This window comes from Megascapheus bottae, chromosome 18 (assembly GCF_031878675.1).
Source record: "Megascapheus bottae isolate mThoBot1 chromosome 18, mThoBot2.hap1, whole genome shotgun sequence".
In the NCBI taxonomy this organism is placed as follows: domain Eukaryota; kingdom Metazoa; phylum Chordata; class Mammalia; order Rodentia; family Geomyidae; genus Megascapheus; species Megascapheus bottae.
The window spans coordinates 26,194,889-26,211,777 of NC_143526.1; the positions used below are offsets into that span (position 1 = coordinate 26,194,889).

General features: G+C 43.5%; 1 protein-coding gene across 1 annotated transcript in view; it reads left to right on the forward strand.

Moving 5' to 3' along the window:
* Positions 1-6,941: 6,941 nt before the first annotated feature.
* Rnf24 (ring finger protein 24) overlaps positions 6,942-16,889 on the forward strand; it is a 50,069-nt gene continuing 40,121 nt past the window's right edge. Inside the window, exon 1 of the mRNA XM_090352046.1 lies at positions 6,942-7,075. The gene's annotated coding sequence lies outside the window, so the exon portion shown is untranslated. The remainder of the gene's footprint in view (positions 7,076-16,889) is intronic.

Sequence of the window (16,889 nt, forward strand, 5' to 3'; positions counted from 1 at the left end):
TTTGGGAAATTTTTCTTGAATTATCTCTTTCAATAACTTCTTTCCCTTTCTAGAAGAACAATTATCAAACAGACCAGCTGTCAAACCTTCTGGCCTATTCATTCCATATTCCTCTTTTGGTTCTATCTTCTGTAAAACAGTCCAACCTTCCTTCCAAGTCTTTTATTGATATACTTTTCATTTTTGCTACAGTATACATACATGTGTTTATTTTAAAGCACTTTCTATTCTCTGTCTTAAAAATAGTATTTAATTCCTGCTTCACAGATGTAATACCCTCTTATAATATCACCTTGACAATAGGTCAGTCTTCCAAGTTCACTTTTATCTGCTTATCTTTATTGTTACTTCATTTTGGTTTTGCTGTCATGTATTTTCTATCTTCCATGTTAACAGTCTTCTTCAGATATCTGGTAATCTATACTGGATGTTATTGGTGTCTTGCCCAGCTGTCAAATGTTGGTAAATTATGTGTACCTGAATCTCCATCTCAGCTTCTCTTTATCAGGAACTGAATACATCATTTCAGTTGACTGCTCTTGGTTAACAATAAAGGACTCTCTGGGTATGCTAGGGCACATTTGCAATCCCAGTACTTATTAGTAAGAGACTGGAGGATCTAAAGTTTGAGGATAGCCTCAGCCATATAGTAAGACCCTGTTTCAAAAACAAAAAGCAATGACAGGGACATAGTTCAGAGCTAGAATGCATGCCTAGCTTGCACAAGACTCTGAGTTCAAGACCCACTATTGCAAAATATAGGAGGGGGCAATCCAAAAAGTTTATTGAAACTCATTTAGAGTGAGAGTCAAGCTTATCAACACAAAGATTCGCTGAAGGAAAGTCAAGAGTTTGCTATGTATTAGAATTTCTAATGCTAATATCCTTAGTTCTTTCCTTTTTGGCTTATCAGAGATGTTGAGGAAGAGAAGAGGATGGTGACTGCTAGTGATTTGGAAACTGAGCTAAGAAATTGAGGAACCTAGCATGCAGGGAGGAAATAGTGACAGTACGGCATTCTCTACATGGTGTTTGCTTTCAGCTTTGTTAAAGACTTTCTGTAGCTGTCCAGTCCTCATTTAAGCAGGAAAATGCCTACAGTATGGAGGGTGAAGGAATAAATTAAGATTTTAACTGTTTTTCCCCACCTCCCCACCCCCCCCAAAAAAAAACCCTTTCACCCAGTTATCCTGATTTTTGGCTGCTCATACAGAGGTATCTATGTCTGCCAATTCCTCCTTTTTTGTTCTCCTTATGAAACTAATGCTCTTCTCAGCTTTCCCTGAGTTTCAGCTTCTGTGGAGCTTTTTGGTCAATTTTCACACACCCCAAATCATTTTGTTTTCCTGTTTCCTCTGTCCTGATAAGTCCATGTTTTTTTCACTCCTCTATAGTACTTTCAGTGATCATCAGAAGCCAAAGTGGATGTGTAGATTCAACTCACCATCTTAACCAAGAAAAACCCAATTTTATTAGGAAAACCAGGATCTCTTTCCTTGTGAGTCCCTTGGATGATAGACAGGCAAGTGAGAAAAGCCAAGCAATAGAGCCAAAAGCATGGCATGGCAGCTGTGTCTCTCAGTGGAGGCTCCTGCTCCCCTATAGAGTCCAAGTTTTTTCCCTCAGTCACTGCCTGAGCCAATCTGTGAACGCATAGACAGATAAGTTCCATTTTTGATCACGTAGGTTGGAAAGGCAGAAAGCCAAAATAACCAGGGAAGCCTGCCTAGTGGAAGTGCTTTGGTAGCTGAAGAACATTCCAGAAAGCTTTCTTGTCCGGTCTCTTTTTCTTCCTTGTTGAAAGCTCTTTGAGTAAAGTGGATAGGCTGAAGTGGAGGAAGAAAACTACCATACTTCCTTTTACCTAGAATAAGCTGTGGGCAAAGGTACTATTTCACTTCCCCTTTTAAGCTTAGCCCCCAAGAACCCAGCAGAGACAAGGTAGTGGCATAATGGAGTGAGCAAAAATCAAGAAGGGTAGGGGCCAGGAGTTTGGCCTAGTGGTAGAGTGCTTGCCTAGCATGCATGAAGTCCTGGGTACAATTCCTCAGTACCACACACATAGAAAAAGCCAGAAGTGGTGCTGAGGCTCAAGTAGTAGAGCTTTAGCCTTGAGAAAACCCCAGGACAGTGCTCAGGCCCTGAGCCCAAGTCCAGGACTGGCAAAAAGAAAAATCAAGAAGGGTAGAAATTGAGGTGATGGTGGTATTTCAAAGGATGACAGCTGTGGTAGGAACTGTAGAACTAATTGCTGGAGAAGAGCTTAGCTGACAGCTTGCTTGGCTTCACAAATGGAATTTGAAAGTTTCCTGATAGTCAACCTTAAGTAATGGGGAGACTGAAACAGTGGATAAACACTCCAATCTTCTTATTATCCAGAAAGACAATGTTGAAGGCTGTTCCCTCAAGGTTGCTTAGTGGGTTTCCAGCAAGGCTGACCACCAGTTGCCCATAGTGGTAACTAACGAATCAACATACTTTAGTAGCATTGGCTTCTCACCTTCCCTTACCTACTCATTACTACATTTTGTTATTCTTGGGATCCTTCCCAAATAAATTATACTCATCCAACTTCCCATCTCAAAGTCTGCTCTTGGGAGAGTCCAGACAAAGATGCATGTCTTTTGGTCCCAAAGTGTGAGCAGGTTATGCTGTCCCTAGAAATGTGTCCCTATTCTTCATCTGCTTCTATGACTGGTCTTAGCTAGGAAGCAACCATGTAAGAGTCTGGTCACGCTTATGTTTCAGGAACTCTTAAGCTTTGTTTGGGTGACTAGGTCTGTGTATGCACCAGAATGACAAAGTGGTTTTTGGTGGCCTGGGGAATACATTTCCTAACTCTCACTTCCTTTGTTAGTCGAAAGGTAGACACATCCAGGCCCCAAAGGACCATGCACACAGGTGCTAATGCTTCCTCCCCACTCTACTGCTCCACAGTCACATGAACACCTCCCATAGTAAGAAGCAACTCACTTCCACAGGCAAAAAGTCTCAGCTCAGCAAGAGGCTCACATGGCCTGTGAGAAGGGAGACACTATCAAGAAGGAGAGCATGGAATTGTTGGGATGAGGAGATTTGGAAAACACAGAACAATTCCTGTTCTCACAGAAAGCATTGGGGCTCTTCACCTCGCTACATTTAAGCAATCAAGGCATTGTATGATAGTTCTTGAAAAGGGTCCTTCAGAACTTCAAATAATCAAGCATTCAAGTATTTAAACAGTGGGAGGGATTTTTCCCCCGCCACTCAATTCCATTAGGATGGGAAAATAGACTGGTGGGCTGCAGACAGCCTTTGATTGCTGGCTTCTGTTTCAAAGACTGGTTTTGCCTTGACAAGTGAGGGTGTCACTGAACAAACTTGTACTGAGTGCCAGATTCAAAGATGACTAAAACCCGCTCCAGTTCTCAATATAGTCACCATCCAAAAAGCTGCTGTCCAAAATTAGTCCCCAACATGTAAAATTAGATGTTATTTCTTTTCCAGGAGGAGTCTTGAAGGACTTTAGATTATATGGGTATAGGTAGTTTCTGAGATAGGCTTGGAATGAGGAAAATGCTTTTAAGGAGGAATAATGTAGAAAGGAGATGGAAGAAGATGGGAGAGGTAGTCTCTTCATTCTTTTTGTGCTGCTATAACAAAATAAATAAAACTGAGTAATTTTTTTTCGTGGGTCCTGGGGCTTGAACTCCGCGCCTGGGCACTGTCCCTGAGCTCTTCAGCTCAAGACTATTGTCCTACCCCTGGGCCTGGGCCTTGTCCCTGAGTTCTTCAGCTCAAGGCTACCACTCTTCTCCTGGAGCCACTGCCCCACTTCCTGTTTCCTAGTGATGGATTATAGATGAGTCTCAAGGTCTTTCATGCCTGGGCTAGCTTTGAACCTTGATCCTCATATCTCAGCCTCCTGAGTAGTTATTTATTTATTTAAAAAAACAGATCTGATTCTTGAGACTGGGATGTCTAAAATCAAGAGGCTGCCACCTGGTTTGGGCTTTTTTTTTCTCTGTTGAAAATGGTGGCAGGCAGGACAAGATAGTACTCATATGAGAGAGATGGGGCCAGCATTAGTTCATTCACCTAATCACCACTAAAAGATCCCACCTTTCAGCACTGTTGTATTAGATACTGAGTTTCCAACACATGTGCTTTGGGGAATACATTCAAACCACAGTAAGAGGATTGACAAAGAGGAGTATCTTCTCAAGCCCTATTCCATAAAGTCTTCCTCATCCTACCATGTTCGTCATATGGAACAAGGTGACACATTTAGCTAGGAAGTGATCACTTCAAGTCCTGGATGGGTCTAGGAACCCATCTAAGCTCTCCAGGGAAAGAACTTTCCAAATCTCTCTCCTGCTTCACTTGTACCCTTTCAGCATAGCACAAACATTTTACCTAGAGGAATAGAAGAGGTTGGAAGCTGTGAGGGCAATGAGTAGACCCATTGGACATTACTAAGCAAACAGGATCACAGATCATCAGGTGAACATCCAGCTGGAGATACCAGAAAACCAAAAACTCCTCAGATTGAATAAGAAACCAGAATAGCATCCTAACATACATTATAGAAGTTACGAGGCTAAGTTCCCCTGCCCAATCCCAGAGACTTTCTCCCTGACCCCAAAAGGCAGTAGTACTAACTGATGTCTCAACAAAATTTGAATGGCTCTTTCTGGGTAGTAGCAACACTTTTCTGTTCCTTGTATTTATTCATACCTAAATTTTTTTGGGGGGCTGGTCATGAGACTTGAACTCTGGGCCTGGGTGCTGTGCCTGAGCTCTTTAGCTCAAGGCTACCCCTTGAGTCAAAGCACCATTTATGGTTTTCTAGTGGGTTTTTGTGGGGGGTGAGGGGGGGCTATGGGGTTTGAACTTGGCCTGGGCGCTGTCCCTGAGCTCTTCAGCTCAAGGCTACCACTCCACCCCTGGAGTCACAGCCCCACGTCCCCTTTTTTAGAGGTTAATTGAAGATAAGAGTTTCAGGTCCTATGGTGCCTGGTCTGACTTTGAACCTTGATCCTCAGATCCCAGCCTCCAGAGTAACGAGGATTACAGGAGTGAGCCTCCATACTGGCTAAGAATACATTTTTCAAGTGCAGTTTTTGATTCACAGGAAAACTGAAAGGGAGGTAACAGAGATGTAATCCCTTATTCCCTCTGCCACTCCTAAAACAATGGTGGTGGTGGTGGTGGTGGTTGTTGTTGTTGTCCAGGGGGTGTGAACTCTGGGCCTGGGTGCTGTCCCTGAGCTCTTCAGCTCAAGGCTACCACCCTACCCTTGGAGGTACAGCATCACTTCTGGTTTTCTAGGTTAATTGGAGATAAGAGTCTCAGGTTCTTTTGTGCCCGGGCTGGCTTGGAATCACGATCCTCAGATCTCAGCCTCCTGAGTAGCTAGGATTACAGGCATGAGCTGCAGCGCCTGACACAATGGTTTATTAATTATAACTGATGAGCATTCACGGACATGACTTTTTCACCCAAAATTCATAGCCTATTAAATTATGATTCAGTCTTTTAGCTGGACACTCTACATGCTTGCACAAATGTACAATGATATATATGCACCAGCACAGTATCACACACATTCAGAGTTCTTTCACTGCCCTAAAAATACTCTGGAAATTTTCAGAGGTGTTACCTTTCTAGTAGAGAAATTGCGGGAATCATGTTCACCACGGGTGCTATTCTGGAAATGACTGGAAAATGAAGCTCAAGGTGTCAGATGGAGAAGGGAAAAAGAAAAAGGCAGAAACTGATCAGATTTGCATATCATAAGAATAGATTTGTATGTGACTAGACTGAGGTGTCTGCCCAGGGGAGAGTGGAGACCTGATTTAGACAGTGAAAAGTATCAATCAGCAAACTAACTGAGAGCAAAGAGAGAAGGGACTTGGACCCAGCTTCCTGGCTTGAGAGGCAGGAAGAAGGTGGGCCCACAGGCCTGGACAGGCAGATCCAATGGAAAGAGCCCCACACACTTGCTCACACATGCCTGAAGCCTTCTTTCACCTTAGAAGATGTGACTGTGTCTGTGACCATTGGGTAGAAGGTTACTTTTCTTGAAAAGATCCCTGATGTTTCCTCTTCTCTCTTCCTTTTCCGTTTGGTTTGCCAAAGCAGGAGGAATAAGTAATGACTTAAGTTAAGCTCCTGAACTATTCATGGTTTACCTGAAGGGTAAAAGAAGATGAACTGCAGAGAGGGACATGGGACTTTGGAAACGTCGGCAATCATTTCTGCAACCCCCGATTCCCCCACACTCTTCAGGGGTTAGCTACAAGTTTCCACTCCAGCAGCTAAGGAACTGGGAAGAAGAATAATCTGCCAGCTACAAACAAGAGTGACCCCGACAGATCCCGGAGTCTCTAGATCCTACTGCCCTGTGATTAGAGTTTAGGCCAAGAACTCTCCCCCATCCCCCAAGTCTTGAAGTTATAATTTCTAACTTGTCCCATGGAATGAGAGGCAGCTGAGAGAATTAGATAGAGGCAATTAAATAAAGGGGCTCATTGTTTCTTGTGCATACTTCTGTCCACCATCTGGGCAGAGTTTGGGTCTCACCCACCACCGTGGTCCTGCAGCAAGGAGGGGCAACTCCTAACTCCCTATGTAAGGAGTTCGTACCCTACCCTCGGGCTCATCCGTGGGTCCTAAGAAAGAGGTGACGATTTCACTGTTAGACATGGTATGTTCACAGGGCTCCACGAAACAAAAAAGCACTCCACAGTGCAGCGCCACACGACTCCAGCAGTGAGACACCAGCAGGGCGGGGACCGTGCGCCAGGCCACCGGGGCTGCGCGTGCGCACTGCAGACGCTGAAGCCGCGTGCCCTCAGTGAAGTGGGCGGGGACTACCCGGGCATCCGGGTTCCTCACCCCGCCCCCGCTGCATGAATGAGAGGCGCGGCGGCCGCCCCTCCCCCGCCGGGCCCGCCCCTCGCCGGGGGCCGCTCGCCCGCAGTCCCGTCTCTGCCACCTCAGCCTCGCGGTGTCCCCACGGGCACTTGCCGCCCTCCGTCCTCCGCACGCAACCTGCTCCCTGGCTCGCGGACCGTCCCGCACGCCCGTCCGAGTAAGAGAGGGAAGGAGGACCGAGCTTGTGGGAAGGGCCGCGGTGCCCTGGCTGGGGCTTGAGGAACGGGGCGGGTCCGGGTTCGGGTTCGGGATGCTGAGGAGCCCCGCGGGCCCGGTGGCCCCCACCCCAGCGGTCCCCGCGGCTGGAACTGCCCGGGTCGGGGAGGGGGGGCCGGCGGAGGCGGCGGCGGCGGCCCCAAGCCCGGGAAGGACGCGGAGGAGGGGCTGGCGCATCCCGGGGGCTGCGGTGGGGAGGGCTTGTGTCCTGCACGACGCGAGGCGCGGCGCTGTCACCCGGGAGGTGCCTGACCCCGGGCCGGCCCGCGGACCCCCGCACGCCCACCTCGCCCCGGCGTGGCGGGGGTCCCCGAGGCGAGCGGGGAGGAGGATGGCGAGGACGGCGGCCCCGGTGTCGGCGTGGGGAGCGCGCCTTGGGGGGCGCGGCGTCGGCAGCCTGTTCCTGGTCCCGGGCGTCCCTCCGCCTTTCTTTGTGGTGCCTGTCGCCTGACTGGTTGTCACAGTGTGCCTGGCAGTGGTCTGCGTGGAGACCTCTCGCCCGGGTTCTCTCATTAATGAAAGTCACATGGGGGCCTCATCATCTGGGGAGGGGGAGGAGAGGCGAGAGTGCTTCCACAGGCCAAGGAATTAAAGAACCCTTCTTTGTTTCCCGGAGACCTAACTCTGTGTGTGTGTGTGTGTGTCCTATGAACTGAGAGAATCTGAGATTGTCAAAAAAAAAAAAAAAAAGGTTATAAGGAAAAGAAAAGCGGGAGTGGTTAAAAAAAAAAAAAAGATAACTTCACACCCTTGCCTCGCTTCTCTTCCTCCTGTCTCAGCAGTTACTTGTTTCTCAATGTAAAAAAAAAAAAAATCTGAATTTTCTTCATTGAAAATGCACGTTTGTATTCTTACACTTGTATAGCTTTAGGACACTGGGATTTGGCTGTGGGTACTAGACTCATCAGTGTGTCAGTGTGCAATGGCAATGCTGCCATGCACAGGACCCTGCTTTCTGGATTTAATTCATGGATCATGTGTCTTTGTACTTGTGTACGTGTATGAAGGAATACTCCGACATATCTAGGACACACTTTTTCTTGGCTTCTACGTACAGAAAGATTGTGTTTCTTCTTGCCTCCCTGTGTTAATAAGAAGGTGGTCCAGCAGGTTCTTTCCATCTCTTTGCTGTTTTTTTTTTCCCCCTTCTTAATTCTTTGGCAAAGGATTTTATTGCTTATTACCCTGGCATGCGCCCTTGCTTTGATCTTAATTTTCCTGTGTTTTGTTGTCTGGTTGTGCAGCCCAGCTCGATGGCTCCTCTTACTGGACTACTTGAAAACAGAACACCTTTTTTCATTGTCTTCACCTCCTGAGAAAGGAGGAAGCTTTGCAAGTTTCCATAGATTTTGCTTGGTAGAATTGCCTACTTAAATTTGGGGTCTTGGTAAGATTAGGAGTTACAGTTGTACCCAAGTGGAAAAGAAGCCATTAGTATAGCACCAACTAGCTGTTTCTTACTGTATTACTTTTAAACCAAATTATTTCAATTTTGGAAGGTAGTTGTTACTTTGGTTAGATGATTTTTTCCTGCTTCTTTTTTGCTCTTCTAATTTTGTAGAGGTAAGAAGTCAGCAAACTCAGTTTTTTTTTTGTTTGTTTGTTTTTTTTGTTTGCCAGCTCAGGGCCTGACTGGGCTTGAGCTCAGGGCCTGAGCACTGTCCTTGGATTTTCTCCAGGCTAGAGCTCTACCACTTGAGCCTCAGCACCACTTCCGGCTTTTTTCTACGTATGTGGTACCGAGGAATCGAACCCCGGTCTTCATGCATGCTAGGCAAGCACTTTAACCACTAGGCCAAACTCCCGGCCCCCAAACTCAGTTATTAAAAACACTTTGAGCCTGGCAAGGTGGCTCACAGCTGTAATCCTAGCTACTCAGGAGGCTAAGATCTGAGGATCAAGGTTGAAAGCCAGACAGGGCACAAAAGGACCTGAGACTCTTACCTCCAATTAAACACTAAAAAACTGGAGGTGGTGCTGTGGCTCCAGTGGTAGGGCAGTAACTTTGAGCAAAGAGCTTAAGGGCCAGAGTTAAAGTCCCACAAGGAACAAGATAACAAACACTTTGAGGCCTGACATTGGTGGGCTCATGCATGCAATCCTAGCTACTCGGGAGACTGAAACGTGAGGATGTGGCTTTGAAGCTAGACTGGCAAGAAAATCCTTTAGGCTCTTATCCCCAATTAACTACCATAAAGCTGGAGAGGGAGCTGTGGCTCAGTAGTAGAGCAGTAGCCTTGACCTTAAAAGAGCTCAGGGGCAGCACCGCAGGCCCTGAGTTTGAGCTCCACACTGGCATGCATGTGCACCACACACATACAATCTATACTTTGAGAATATGTGTCTTTTTATTCAAAATAGTGGTGGTCAGAGATAAATTATATTGAATGACATGAATAACTGAGTGGGTTCAGTTTTTTTGTAAGATCCTCTTTAAGGGGCTAAGAGTTTCACCTAGAGGTAGAGTGCTTGCCTAGCATGCACAAAGACCCTCAGTGCCACATACATAGAAAAAGCCAGAAATGGTGCTGTGCCTCAAGTGGTAGAGCTCTAGCCTTGAGAAAGCCCAAGGACAGCACTCAAGCCCTGAGTTAAAGCCCTGAAACTGGGGGAAAAAAATTTTCTTTAAGGTTATTTTTCAGTCACACATATTTCATTTCTCATACTTTCAGGCACAGAAAGGGAAATGTAAACCTTCATAACATCTGCTTATGTATATTTTCTCTGTTTGAAACATTTGCTTTTAATTTGAAGAGGAAAAATTTTACTGGTTGTATCAGGATCCATTATTCTTGGCTAAATTCTTACCTTATGATACCAAGTTCAAATCTTTTTTTTTTTTTTTGTATGAGTTAAAATTAGTAAAAGTTAGCTGAGTGCTGGTGGCTCATGCCTATAGTCCTACTAACTGAGAAGGATTTTTTTGGTTGAGGCCAGCCTGGGCAGAAAAATTTGCTGGATTTTTTTTTTTTTTTTTCCTATCAAGGGACTTGGACTCTGGGCCTGGGCGTTGTCCCTTAGCTCTTCAGCTCAAGGCTACCACCCTACCCCCTTGAACTATAGTGGTACTTCTGGTTTTCTGGTGGTTAATTGAAGATAAGAGTCTCTCAGACATTTTAGTACCCGGAGCTGGCTTTGACCCTTCTGAGTAACTAGAATTACAGCCTTGAGCCAAGATCCAGCTGCTAAATTCTTTTTTTTTTTTTTTGCCAGTTCTGGGCTTGAGCTCAGGGCCTGAGCACTGTCCTTGGACTTCTCAAGGCTAGTGTTCTACCACTTGAGCCTCAGCACCACTTCTGGCTTTTTTCTATGTATGTGGTACTGAGGAATCGAACCTGGGCCTTTGTGCATGCTAGGCAAGCACTCTACCACTAGGCCAAACTCCCAGCCCCAGCTGCTAAATTCTTATCTCCAAATTAACTAGCAAAATGCTGGGCTGGCCAGGCTAATCCTAGCTACTCTAGAGGCTGAGATCTGAGGATCTCTGTTCAAAGCCACCCCAAGCACCAAAGAACCTGAGACTCTTATCTCCAATTAACCTCTAGAAAATAGTGGGACTTGGCTCAAGACTTGAGCTGAAGTGCTCAGGGACATGCAGGCTGTGTTCAAGCCTCATGACCCCCCTTCCCCCCAAAAAAGATGGGCTACTGGGAATTTGGCCTAGTGGTAGAGTGCTTGCCTAGCATGCATGAAGACCCAAGTTCAATTACTCAATACCACATACACAGCTGGAAGTGGTGCTGTGGCTCAAATGGTGGAGCACTAGCCTTGAGAAAATGCAAGGATACTGCCCAGGCCCTGAGTTCAAGCCCCAGCATTGGCCAAAAAAATAAAAAAAGAAAGAAAGATGCTAAAGTGATTTTATAACAAGTAAATAGATTAAATTATGATAAATGTTTTTGCATAGAACACTAATATTTTTATCCTCAGTGATGGTAATAATATGTTATCTTCCAACAATGTCTGCTAACAAAAAGTAAAAAGTTTTTCTGTTGAGCAGTCTTTATTATAAGTGTTTTCTGTTTGAAAATCAGTAGTCAAGTACTAAAAATGTATTAGTTCTATATTAAAATTGTTATTTTTTTTAATTGGGAAATCTTTTTTAAAAAAATCATTCCAGCAGCGCGGTGGCTCATGCCTGTAACTACTCAGCAGGGTGAGCTCCGAGGATCACTATTCAAAGCCAGCTGGAGCACTAAAGTCCTTGAGACTCTTATCTCCAATTAACAACTAGAAAACCTGAAGTGACCCTGTGGCTCAAGGTGGTAGCCTTGAGCTGAAGAGCTCAATGGTAGAGCCCAGGCCCAGAGACTAAGCCTCGTGACTGACCAAAAAAAAAAGCCATTTAACCTCAGTCAATCCATCAGTTATTGACAGATTCAAACTTTGTCAACTCCTAGCAGTTCTTTCTGGTACTTTTTAATGTATCTAATTTATAATATTTATACAGCTATTCCTTGGTTCTTTACCTTTGGGTATCACACATAGACTTCTGGTTTGGAAGTTGAAAATTTAGATAAAACCATCATACATCCTTACTCATTCTCAGTTAAGTCACAACGTAGCATTTACATGACTATGACAATATGCCTATTACAGATGAGATGTTTAGGATATCATTTCTGCATTGTCTTGTATAACTTTTGTTTCTCTTGAATTAAATATATGCTGCTTTTAATGATCTTTCATTTGCCTAATTGTCTTAGTGTCAGTCACTAATATTCAAACTCTATGGTAGTATTCTTTGATAGTATTTTCAGCTAAGCACTCCAGTTTCATTTCATTTTCCTGGGAGATGGTGGTGCTGGTTCTTCTCTCTCTTGCTCCAGTGTAGATTGGTTTGCTCTCTGAACCTACTGCTCAGCCATCATCCTAGGACTTCCTTTGTCAGTATTTTGGGAATTCCCTTTGCCATCCCCCTTGGTAGATCCCCTACTTCCTGGATCATGTGTCTTCCTTATTATAATAGCAATCTTGCTTTCTCTTTCTCTTTCTTGCTTTCCTTCCCTCCTTCATTCTCACCTCCCCCACACCATCTCACTGATACTACTTTTGGTGTTGTGGACATGTCTCCATCAAGAGGTATAAATTTCTGCTGGAATGTTTTGAGTCAGGAGCACAACTGGATGGTCAAGAACACACACATGGCACTGCTGGGTACCCAGTGCCATCCAGCCAGCATCTATTTGCCTTGTCCCAGATGTTCAGGCAATTTGAAATAAATAACCTAGGTGCATGTAAATTCCTTAGGGAGGGTGAAGATATGTTCTTTTTTAAACATTTTTTTTGCCAGTCCTGGGGCTTGAACTCAGGGCCTGAGCACTGTCCTTGGCCTTTCTCAAGGCTAGACCTCTACCACTTGAGCCTCAGCATCACTTGCAGCTTTTTGTGTGTATCTGGTTCTGGGGAATCGAATCCAGGGCTTGGTACGTGCTAGAGAGCATTCTACCACTAGGCCATGCTCCTGGCCCTTTTTTAAACTTATAAATGGAATCATAAATGAAAATATCAGTGAACATCAGAGTTTTGGAAATGGCAGCACCATTCAGAAACTGTGCTTAAGGTTCATGATTAAATATGATTAAATGTGACAAGTAGATTGCAAGAATTTCTGTAATGAGAAGATGGAAACAAGTGGAGCTACATAGACTAAAGTTTAATTGGACGTTATCATTGTCCTTACATTTATCTCATGCATGTTTTGTTGGTGGTGGTGGTGGTCATGGCACTTGAACTCTGGGCCTGGACATTGTCCCTGAGCTCTTCAGCTCAAGGGCTTTGTAGTGTCCAGGGTGGCTTTGAATAATGATCCTCAGATCTCAGCCTCTTGAGTAGCTAGGATTACAGGCATGAACCATCGTGCCCAGCTATCTGTCTGTCTTTCTTTTTTTTTCTTTTCTTTTCTTTGGGTCAGTTCTGGGACTGGAACTCTGGACCTATGTGTTGCCCTTCAGCTCTTCAGCTCAAGGCTACCACCCTACCCCTTGAGCCACAGCACCACTTCTGGTTTTCTGCTGGTTAATAGGAGATAAGATTCTCATGGACTTTTTAGTGCCTCGGCTGACTTTGACTTTGAACCACGATCTTCAGATCTCAACTTCCTAAGTAGCTAGGATTACAGGCGTGAGCCACTGGGCCTAGCTTCATGCTGTCCATCTTTAAAAGTAGAATAGCAGGGGCTGGGAGTTTGGGCTAGTGGTAGAGTGCTTGCCTAGCATGCACGAAGACTCAGGTTCCATTCCTTGGTATCACATACATAGAAAAGAAGCCGGAAGTAACGTTGTGGCTCAAGTAGTAGAGCTCTATCCTTGAGAAACCCCAAGGACAATGCCTATGCCCTGAGTTCAAGCCAGAACTGGCCATAAAAAAAAAGTAGAAAGCAGGGCTGGGAGTGTGGCCTAGTGGTAAAGTGCTTGCCTAGCATGCACGAAGCACTGGGTTTAATTCTTTGGTTCCACATACACAGAAAAGGCCAGAAGTGGTGCTGTGGCTCAAGTGATAGAGTACAAGCCTTGAGAAAGCCCAAGGACAGTGCCTAGGAGATCAAGCCCCAGGACTGGCAAAAAAAAAAAAAAAAATAGACAGGCAAATGACACACACCTTCCCCCATCCCATTCTTCCCTTCCTCTTTACCTAAACAGTGAAATATCTCAAAGGAGAACTCTAGCTTTCCTCTCTTCCTCCTATAGACTACCTATCACTATGTGAAATTCTCTTGTTGATTTATCATTTTTATTCTTGGCCCCACTGGAATGCCAGCTCCAGGAAGGCAGTAACGTCATCTATGCTGTTGATCACTATCTTCTCAGGACAGGTTCCCATTCAATATATGGACAAAAAGGGTTCATCTGACATTTTTAACCTGGTAAAATAGTTCTATTTTTAAAAATTCCTTGTGACTTTTTGCTACATTTAAAATCTGGGAAAAAAAAGCTTATGAGGCCTGGAGTTTGGCCTAGTGGTAAAGTGCTTGCCTAGCATGCACGAAGACCCGGGTTCAATTCCTTGGTACCACATACATAGAAAAAAGCCGGAAGTGGTGCTGAGGCTCAAGTGGTAGAGCTCTAGCCTTGAGAAAGTCCAAGGACAGTGCTCAGGCCCTGAGCTCAAGCCCAGGTCTGGCAAAAAAAAAAAAAAAAAAAAAGAGCTTATGACAACTATGGTAATGATTAAATTTTCCCCTATTGAGGAAAAAAATAGTTTCTCCTAGATTAAGTTGTATTTTGTTCTTTTGTGAGTGAGATTTAATACTAGCAGTCTTGCACCTGGATTCAGGCATCAGACCTATTGGAATTGAATCTCATCTCTTTCATGTTTTGATGTATGACTGGACTAGCTAGTTTCTTAACCTCTCTGTTTCTTCATCTGTAAGATGGAAATAATAGTAGTGTTTGTTGTATGGCCAAATGAGATGATACCAAAAAATACTGAACTTGATACCTAGAATGGAAGTGAATTCAATGAAAGCTAATTGTTATAGCCTCCAATTTATAATATTTGACTCTGACTTGGTCTCTTTAATATTTTTTTCAGAATGTTTATACCTCCTGCGATATGTTGGCTATGAATATGACTCAGCTGTTTTTGTTTCTGTTTTCTGATTCCTTGCTTCTCTGTTCCCACGATTACCCCTTGTAATAGGTTGCTGAAATGACCTTAAGTTGACAGCAGTTTGGTCATTTGATAAATCATTTTGGTCATTTAATAAAATATTTTTATTTCAAGCCAACTTCTATTTTTTGTTTATTTTGCTTATTCAGATATGAAATTTCTTCTTCATATTAATAAGTTTTCTTATTTCTTACCAAAACTTTCAAAATACCCACTATGTCATCATTTTTTTAAGTAATTATAAGACACTGTTCTTTTTACTAGAAGCTAGCTGCAAAGGTAAATGTATATGTAGCAATACCCATCACTGTGAGAGCCACGTGGCTTTCTAAAAGTTTAGAATGGTATTAAGTTCTGCCAGGCTTAGGGGATTCCTTTCTGCATGTTAAATTATTGTAGCTTGTTCCGATATTATTTGTCTTGAATTTTACTTTTAACATCTGCATAATAATTGTGACTATTACAGATTTTAAGACAGATAATATGGGAGACTGAGTGAGAGGGGAAAGGGTGAGGATATAAGGGGCAGAATCTGATTATATATTATGTACATGTATGAAAATAGAATAACAAAACCATCAAAATTATAAGAAAAAGAAAGACAATAAAAGAGTAATGAAGTTAGTGAATCTGATCAAAGTACATTGTATGTATGTTTAGAAATATCACAATGAAAATCCTTTGTGCAATTAATATGCCCTAATTAAAAACTTGTTTTAAATATGTACATACTAAAAGTGAAAACAGTTTGTAATGTAAAATTTTTTTCTTGACTAATAGATAGTGGGGACTCACACAATTATCTGAGTACTTCAGACCTCTCTACTTACTGTTGGATAAAGTGAAGGTTCTAAAAGAATGCCAGATGGTTGGGAAGGAATTGTGAACACTCCAACTAGTCTTCCTTTGAAAGCCAGCTGGCTAAGCCTCCTCTTCTCTGGAGGTAGGAACTAGACACTTTGTTCCATGCCAGCAGGCCCCAAATAGCTGGCCACTAGCCTTACTTTTGCTTGGCCACTCTTGGGAAAGCCAACCTAGGCCCTTCCAATCTGCCTTAAGGACAATCTAACACCAGCCTCCGTAGTGTTTGCTGCAAGAAGTTGGAGCAGCCAGCAGGGAGAGAGATCCCTGCTTAGATAATATTACAAAAGGAGCCTTGTGAAAAGTTATGAACTAGTATTGGAAAAGTTAAATAAAACTAATTTTTATGTCTAGTGCTAAGTGTAGTAGAGTTGCTTACTAATAAAGATAGAAGAGTTAAAAAAAAAACCTCAGTATAGTATCAATAACCAGAAACACATTAACCTTTACATGTGTTGTTTACTTCTTATAACAACCCTCAAAACATAGGTGATAAAACTAAATATCAAAGAAGTATTCAGGTTCACGGGTCGGAGCCAGGAACTATCTACAAAGCCCATCACCTGTCACAAGGATATTCAGATGCTATTCTTCTCTAACACTTCTGCGGAGCTTTTGTTTCTAAAGGAAGTTCAGAGACCGTTCAGAGAATGACTAGAGAACAAGGACAGATAGAAAGAGAAGTATCTATCCTTTCTTTTTCTTCAAATTTTTGTTTTGCAGAACTACTATAATAAATAAAAATGAAGAAAATAAAAATGACTTCTTAGAATTAGAATGGAACAAAGGGAATATTTTTTTCTTTTTCTTTTCTTTTTGCAGGATAGGGCTTGAACTCAGAGCCTGGGCACTGTCCTTGAGAATTTTGTTCCAAGCTAGTATTCTGCCACTTAAGCCACAGCACCACTTCTGGCTTTTTCTGTATATGTGATACTGAGGAATCAAACCCAGGGCTTCATGCATACTAGGCAAGCACTCTATCACTCGGCCATACTCCCAGCCCCTAAATTCATTTCTTAAAGTTGCCATAACAAATTACCACAAAGTTAGAGGTTTATAAAAACAATAATTTGTTCTGTCGCAGTTGTTGATTCAAGAAGATGGTAATGATGGTGTCACCAAGGATGCTGAGCTCCTTCCAATGAGCCTAGGAGAGATCCCTTCCTTTTTCCAGCTTCTGGTGACCCCACACATTCCAAACTCTGTTTCCATCTTCATGTGGCCTTGTTTCTATTTCTCTTCCTCTTATGAAGACACTGGTCCACCTAAACAATCCAAAAGGG